General features: G+C 44.2%; 1 long non-coding RNA gene across 16 annotated transcripts in view; it reads right to left on the bottom strand.

The window, feature by feature from the left end:
* LOC131901470 (uncharacterized) overlaps nucleotides 1-8,538 on the bottom strand; it is an 81,871-nt gene that overhangs the window by 58,858 nt on the left and 14,475 nt on the right. For 12 of the 16 annotated variants that reach the window (XR_009376603.1, XR_009376602.1, XR_009376604.1 and 9 more), the window contains 2 exons: nucleotides 4,984-5,130; nucleotides 1,360-1,522 (listed from right to left, as the gene is read on the bottom strand). This is a non-coding gene — a long non-coding RNA (uncharacterized LOC131901470). Of the gene's footprint in view, nucleotides 1-1,359; nucleotides 1,523-4,983; nucleotides 5,208-8,538 lie in introns of all 16 variants that reach the window. The other 4 variants (XR_009376605.1, XR_009376612.1, XR_009376614.1 and 1 more) reach the window with 2 other exon arrangements.

Raw genomic sequence — 8,538 nt, 5'->3', positions numbered from 1 at the left:
TAAACTCAGAGATTGGAATCTGAGCAATTCTCACCCTGCAAAATTCACCCTGGAAAAGAGCCCCCCGCTAAGAAGCCCTACATAAGCCCTGTACCTGTTCAGTTGGTAACTGCCTTTTTCCACCCTGGCAAAAGAAGTCACCCTCCTGGATTCTTCCCTTCCAATAAATCTCTTGAATGAGGTTTGGGTGAGACCTTCTTTTGTCAGAAGGGAGCAGAGCAGAGAGGGAACATTAGCCACAGTGGAGCAGAGCAGAGCAGAACTGTAACAGTTTCGCTGGGGGAAACCTTCCCCTATCAAAGTAGAGTTGTTACTTTGGGGAAAGCTTTCCCTGGAGCAGAGATGAAAGCTGCTATGCTTAAGTTGACTTTGTGCTATTCCTGAGTTCTTAAATGCCATGATCCCTTTCCACCAAGGTGCAACACTTAGAAAAACACCTACATTGCTTATTTCATGTAACCCACCACCACATACCAACAAATGCCTTCCTCCTCCAGAGGTTCCAGTTGCTTTTTAGCCCTTACTCAGAAAAAAGCATGGCAGAGAATGCTAGAAGCCCAGGATTCTGCAGAGACTGTTGCCAGGAGGAAGAAGCTTCAGTAACTGTCACACTCATTATACTTGTGGATGAAGAGAGAAGGCGGCCAGACTCAATGACTAACAATTTCAAACTATAAGAAGGGAGGCAATATACAAAGAATGCCCATGAGTCTGAGATCAGAGAGAGATACAAGATGAGCACCCAAACAACAGGGGTAACCCCTCAAGTGCTTGCTACTACCAGCAACACCAAATTACAAGCATCTTCACGATGAACAGAAGACCACTGCTTCTGGAAGTTCACCATGATACCTCCCACCACTTTAAGGACACAGGTTCACCCTAGAACAACAATCAAACCCTACCAAAAAGGGATGAAAAGCAGAGAAGGGAGATATGAGTCCTGCCTGGACCAACACAGATTAAGGAAAGCATCTAAGTGAATAAACCCAAATAGAAGATTCTTGGAGTTCTTCATCCAAGGTACTCTCAATACACTCAGCCCTGTCCTTAAACACACTCACAATGGAGCCCTTTGATCTCTTGCTTGGGTCATGGACTCATAAACCAGATCCACTGATACAGTTTCTCACCCGAGTTCCCTCCTCCCATGTGGTCCTCTCCTTCCTGCCCAAGGCTACTGAATTTATGTCCAGTGTATGCAGAAAGCACACTCACTCCTGGAAGGTGACACCTTATAGGAACAACAGACACAGCTTCATGGATGAACGTTATTAGAAGCTCTGCCAATAAACTTCTGGAATAAACCTCATTAAAGGGAACTTCCATGCCAGGATTGCCTCTCTCACTAGCACACACCTCTGCCTCCATGGCTCCTGATGGTTTCCTGGAATTCTCTCCAACCAATTCCATCTGTTAGCTCAGAATCAAACTTCCCATTGGCTGCTGCCCTGTTTACGACATCATTCTCCCTCCAACCCTACCATCACCTGGTAGGTTCTTGTGGTTGCCATGGCGATGCCTGTAAACAAATTCGAATCATCACAGGTCACCTGCGACCAGTGACCAGTAAGTGCTGTCTGATACTGGACACACTTGTGACTCAGGTCAGCTGAGTCACCAATTCTCTTGCTCCATTATACTGTGGATTGCTGATACTCTCCCTCTGACCATGGCAGGTAAGGAAAGAAATTTTAAAACATTAAAAACATAAGAGATCATTTCTCCATTATTTTTACTATACTTTTAAATTTTTGTATAATGGGTATACTATTGTTGCTGATAGAGACATCTGGAATTGAATGTCACATTTATATTTGGTTCTTACTGGGGTTAGAAAATATGCAAATAACAAAGACAAACTGCAGACATGACCCTGGAAGTACACAAAGGTAGTTTGGAACTGAATGTTACAGATAACCACAGATTAAATTAAAAGGCATGAGACATTATCATATCCCAACCCATTATTATACAGCCACACTGTTGAGATTAGTCTAGGTAATGGTTTCCTATCACATGTAGAAAACAATATCCAGCTCTAGTCCCTGGCTCTTACACTCTATCCAGCCCATATTCCACAGCATTCTCCATATCTTTTGGTTGTGTTGGATGTTATCAACTGGGTACTCCACAGTCAGTTGTTCTCTGGACAAGAACTGACACACCAGTGTGTGCAGGAATTCTCACAAGGATTCCCAACTAGGAGAGTTATAAGAAATTAACAAATACTGTGGAAGTGTTCATCGAAGACTCAATTTAACCAACTATTAAATTAAGAAACAATCTTATTCAGGGATGAACCACATGCTACATTATAAATCCCAAGATGTCACATGGGGACTCAACATGAAATGTTATCAGCAGGTTGTATTCATGTAGTCATATTGGATGTGTGCTGAATTTATATAAAAAAGTAAGAGATAATGACTTGCATTAAACGTAGTGGGGAACAGGAGGATCTAGATGACCAAGGGATTCTTAGCTAAATACAGTTCTTATCTATGAAATTCCCGATACATCATTTCATTAAGAAAACTCAGAGTAGAGCCAAGCTTGGTGGACATGGAAAGAACCTACAATGCCAGCACTCTGATGCAGAGGCAGGCCAGTCTGTGTGATTTCAAGGCCAGACTGATCTAGGTAGAGAATCTCTCTCTCTACATAGAGAGAGACTTGCACAGAACAGGACAAAGGCACAGGCACGAGAAGCTGTCTAAGGTTCTCCTACTTTAAACACTTCTGTTCTGGGACACAGGTGTGAGAGAGTGCCACAGCAGGTATCAGAACAACACAAAGCAAGGCAAAGAAGGGTGTTATCTAGGTCAGAGCAAGGGTCAATGTGGATCAACTAGGAAGTGCATGCCCACACAGGAAGAACAGGCAGCTCATCAAATGAGTGTCATCCTATCCATTACCAAGAATCATTCTGAACCATTTGTTTGGGATATGTGAGGGAAAATAGGACTCAGACTCTTGCAGACAGGACAAACTGCAGATAACAAAGCTCCTCACGGGAAGCCACAGAGATTCCATCTCACTGTTCTTCCCATTTTCCTCTTCCTTCCTACAGAAAATTTCCAAAGTGCACCTTTCTTTGGGACAGAATGTGCTCTGCAGCCCCCTGTGCTTGTGCTGAGGAATGCCATGCCCTTAGCAGGAAGTGTGTGCAACTTCTCCAGGGTCTCCACCCCAGCTCTGAGTTCAGCATGGCTCCTGCCATCAGACTCCAGCACTTGTTCCCAGCAGCTCATGGACAGTGCTTACCCCTACTTACCAGCTGGCACAACCATGGTGACTGCACTGACTGACCAGGGCCAGAGCTCTGCCTCAGCACTCTCCTATCCAGGTGTTCTCCAGTGGGATCCCACGGGAAGCACTGACAGGAGGGGAGCTGCACTCCAGGACTTCACTGTAACTGTCATTGACCAGAATACCACATTCTCCTCCTTGTCTATGATAGCCCAGGGTGATAATATTTTAGATCCCATTGCCTTATACCTTTCTTATCCAACACTGTCTGTCAGCCTTGTTCAGGCCACACCACCACAGGTGCCAAATCAAGGATACAGCCTGGCTCCTTCCTACCGGGAGGGCAGCCACGTCTATTACAATGACGTCAATAGCCTGGGTACTCTGATGGCTGTAGAACTCAGGCAGTGCCTGCAGGCCTGTGGCTCTGTGTCCTACTCTGGGGTCAGGCCTCTGCCCTGCAACCAGGGATGGTGATGATGCCAAAGGATAATCATCCAAAAACTGTCCAAACACCCTTCACCACCTCTGCCATCTACTATCCCACACCTGCTCAAGACATGCCAGACACCAGTCTTCAAGGTGAGTAAAGCCAGGAGGGGAGGAGTGAGATCAGCACTCAAAGCAGACACAGCTCGACCTTTCAGCAGTGGATGTCTTCAGGGAGAAAGGATGGGAGTCCTGAGAGCTCAGCCTTGGCCTGGCTCACCATCCTCAACGTCCATCTCAAAAGTAAGAAACATGCATGATAGGGGCTGACATCCATCCCTCATTAAGACATGATCAGCAACCACACCACAGACACACACATCACTGCCTAAGCCAATCAGTGCCATGCTCCATCACACTATAATCACCTCCTTTCTAGGATAGTGCTCAAGGCTCTAGAAGACATCAAGAATTTTATATTTGGTTAGCACTTGATTTTCTCTGAGTTGAAATCAGATACCTGAGCAACACAACTGCAAATATCTCTCTCTGTCTCTCTCTCTTTCTCTGTCTGTCTCTCTCTCTCTCTCTCTCTCTCTCTCTCTCTCTCTCTCTCTCTCTCACTCATACTTACTCACTCTCTTGCTGTATCTTCTCTTATTCTCTTTCTTTTTCTCTGTGATTCTTCAGTGTTGACACAAGTCCATGATCATGTACCCAGGTTCTCTATAACAAAGTCACACTCAAGCCACACTATTTCACTTTCTTCAAGTAATTTTCATATCACTTATAACACATCTGTGAAATGGGAGCTTGAGGAAAGCTGGGGTTCTTAAACGGCTTGCATTTCAGGAGTGAAGGCCTGGGTTTGCACACTGAAAACCCAAAAAATCCAAACATCTTGTTGCACATGAGTAATGCCACTACTTGAAAGAAGTCAACAGGTTGTGTAAGTTTTGGAAATTATAGACCAGACAAACTGCCTAATGGCACACTTCCAAATAACTGAGAGGAACTGTTTCAAAGTCAAAAGGAGGACAAGGAAGGACCACACACCAAGAGAATTCTGTAACCTCCCCATGACCACTATGCATGCTCACACCAATAAATGATTTGGAACACACAAACATCTGAGAAAATAAGACATTACATGGTCACCAGAAACAACTGAGTAGTTACTAAGTGTCTGTAAACAGAGATGCTACACTTGCCACTCAAGTAGAGTTCATAGGAATGCCTGGCACACTGCTACAGGAGCCTGAGTGCTGAGGTCCACTGAAAGGAGGGGATCATCTCACTTACCAGGCACTGACTCCTTCCTTGACTCTTTTCCAGTGGTGGAAATGGAGAGGGCCCTTGGATAGATATCTTCCGGCCAGACACTCTGTCTGCCTCAGAGTCCTGACTTCTGAAATGCCTGAACCCAGGATACCCAGATGAAGATACCACCTGTTGATGGGAAAAGGTCATTAACTGTCCTTATTCACAGTCCTTCAGAATTCCTGGCCTTGCCTCCAGCTCCAAGCCTGGAATAAAGAGAGAATAACAATGTGGAAGAGATGAATTCTGAGCAATCAAAGCCTCTGAATGCCTATGAGGGCAGTACAGAAAACCAAGGCTCATCACTCCTCCCTTTAGCACACTCTGACATGCAGCAGCCCCTGAACTACACTGATGCTGGGAGATTAAGGTAGAAGCCAGATTCTGATAATGCCATCTTGGGAAGCAACAGCCTTGGTCTAGGAGAGCCTGGGTCTTTGCAGAGTGTCATGGTCTGAAGCATGACATGGAAGACATGACTACAGTGCAGTCAGATATTCACCTTCCCCAAATCTTAAACTCCCTCACTGACCTAGACCACTGAGAAAATCCCACAGCAATCCATTCCAAAGACTCCACAGTCATCAGGAGGGATCAGGCCCAGGAAAGTTCCAGCATCACTGGACTCTGAAAAGGTGAACAAGAAAGACCAGAAAGTATCTCATCTGCTTCATGGAGCTCTTCAGGCCCAAATCCAGCACCAGGACCTGGTGGAGGGAGCAGAGGCTGGAACCAATGCTGGGGCCAGTGAAGGGGATATTGACAACATGGACAACAAACACTTGGAGGGCAAAGCTCAGAAATCTGCACCCAGCAGGCCCAGGGTAGCTAGGGTGCAGGGACAAGACAAGACCAAGAGGACCAGAGAAAACAACTTCAGCAAAATACAGCAGCTGAAGCCATCAAGTCACAGAGTCAAGACACAAGAGAAGCCCACCATCCCCAAGACCAAGAGAAAGAGGAATCCACCTGAGCTCAGCAATGACGCCTTTAAAAAGCCTCAAACTCACCTCGGAAAGTACATAATGGGCATCCACTCAGGTCCTTCACCGACGGGGGAAGCAGAATAATGATAAAACTGGCATCTCCTCCTCCCGGACTCTGCTAAACTTCAGCAGCAACCAAGATGTCTAGACAGGCCCAGCCACCTCATCCCTTCTGGATGTGCCATGTGATGGCCGGGCCCCAGTAAAACCCCGAGCAATGCTCAGAGACCAGAGAGCAATGCTCACAGGGAGTGTCCATCTCCATCCCAGTATGAGCTGCCCCCACCTGGGAAGGTCAAGTTAGTACCTCTGCCTTTTCCAGCCCTGGACAAGCAGCAAGCCAGACTGGTTTCTAGAAAGCCTCTCTCCCTGGCTTCACGCAGGCCCCCTGCAGTATACCCTGTGAGGCCTCATTCCCACTCAGCTCAGCCTACCACACTCAAGCCATCTAAACCAGCTCCTGCCAGCACTTCTTTGATGGCCTCTGACAAGCCAGTTCTGCCTATTGCTACCAGTGCCACACGAGCTAACATAACCAACCCCATCCAGTCTTGCCCTGGGCCTCAGCCAGCTCTCTGTAGGCCAGTATCCTACAGGGCATCATCTCACCCTTCACTACAGAGGGAGGTTATTTCTGCTGCAAGGAAAAAGACCCCATCACCTCCAAAATCTCAAATCCATTATCTGGTAAAGATTTTGGCCGCCAACCAATTCCATGGAGGAAAGTCCACATTCCAGGGCCAGTCATCTCACAGCCCATCACAGAAGAGCACAGACCAGAGAGGGATGCCATGAAGAGGCAGGCTCAACAGGAGAGAGAGAATGCTGCCAAGTACACCTCTCTGGGAAAACCACATCTCTTCCTTCAGAGGAAGAAGGATATAGAAATTTCTAGATATTATGACTATGTCATATAAGTCCTAGCCTAGATTTTGGAACACAGTGCTATTCAACACAGACAAGGTGAGATATAGACATAGATATACATATATACATTGGATTAAAATCTTGGTGAGTGTGTAGATAATTAGGTACATATGGAGTTAAGGAGATTAATTGGTAGATCCAGGGATTTATATATAAATGGTCAGACAGTTTCTATACTTGTAAATATTTGAAGACACTAAAAGTGTTTGGAGAAATTAAGTCAGCTATATCATCCATTAGTAAGTATATATAGAAGGCTTTGATGTTTTCTTCACACCTTTGCTATTGTTCTTTAATGTTTCCAAAGTAGAAATATGTGTTACATAAATTCATCATATGCTATAAATCACTGGTAGTGTTATTTAAGGTAAAAGTAATTAGTCAAAACCTGTAGTGGTTATAAAATTATTCTCCTTGACTTTTATTTTCATTATACTGGTTTTTGAACTTGGTATGTTTCCTATAGTGTATACTGTATAGTGAACACACTCCTGTTCTTCCAACACTTCCTTCCAATTTTAACCACTTACCCTAGTCCTTTAATCATTACTGGTCTGGGACAGATATCCTCCTAAAATTTCATTAAATGAAATACTGGATTCCATGTATACACTATCAAGCACCCACCTTAAAGAGAAAATATACAAGGTTGAACATCTTCCTAAGAAGGGATTCATTCACAATGATGTATGTCTGAAGTTGTATCCATCTTTGAAATCATCCTTTTAATACTTTAATTTATTTTGTGTGTGTTTTTGTGTGTCATCCATCACTATGTATTTCCCTGATTCCTCTTAAATCAGAACATCTTAATGTGCTTATTATCTTTTAATATATCAGAGTAGAATGTCTTTTTCTTTGTCCTTTACTACCTGGGTTGCCTGATTTCTTATGATTTATGTACTTTATCTAATTCTATATAATCTAGATATTAATACACTTACTGAGGTAGCAATAGCAAAGATGTCCTCCTGTTCTCTAGGACCCCCTCTCAAATATCTGTTTCTTTTTCTAGTAACAAATGCTTTACTTCCCTGAGAAACCTTCTGTTAACTACAACCAGGAATTCTTGAGTAGCTGGTGTGTTGCTCCATCCTGGCCTGTCTCTGAACGTTCAACACCTTGACAAACTTTGTACTCTAATACCAAAAATCAGTGTTACTCACACTATGGCCTCTGAGGCATTTGGCATTTCATTTTACAGTGTGACACATAGGAAATATAACTCAATTGTTTATTAGTTTGCTTTTAGATTCTTGAGACAGGTTTTCTCTCCATAACCTTGCATGTTCATAAATATGTTGATCAGACTAGCTTTGAAATGACTAACATCAGCCTGTCTCTACGTTTGCCACTATCTCTGCCTTTGCAACTGCCCTGCCCCTGGCCCTGCGTGAAGACTGCTGAGACTAACAGAATGCTTGCACAAACTAAATGGAATCAAGTTTCTTTCTGTTTATATGAATATCCAGATTTCCAAGCATAATTGGATGAAGAGGACATGTGTAAGCCAAGGTGCATTTTTGGTACCTACCCAAAATCCCAAGAGACTTAACTGAATGTGTTTACAACTGGAACTCAACTTTGACTGATGTTTCTGAATATCAGCAGCTGTGGCAGAGAT

This window comes from Peromyscus eremicus, unplaced genomic scaffold (assembly GCF_949786415.1).
Source record: "Peromyscus eremicus unplaced genomic scaffold, PerEre_H2_v1 PerEre#2#unplaced_91, whole genome shotgun sequence".
Classification (NCBI taxonomy): domain Eukaryota; kingdom Metazoa; phylum Chordata; class Mammalia; order Rodentia; family Cricetidae; genus Peromyscus; species Peromyscus eremicus.
The sequence above is the reverse complement of the archived record's forward strand: the minus strand, read 5'-3'. Positions and strand labels throughout refer to the sequence as shown.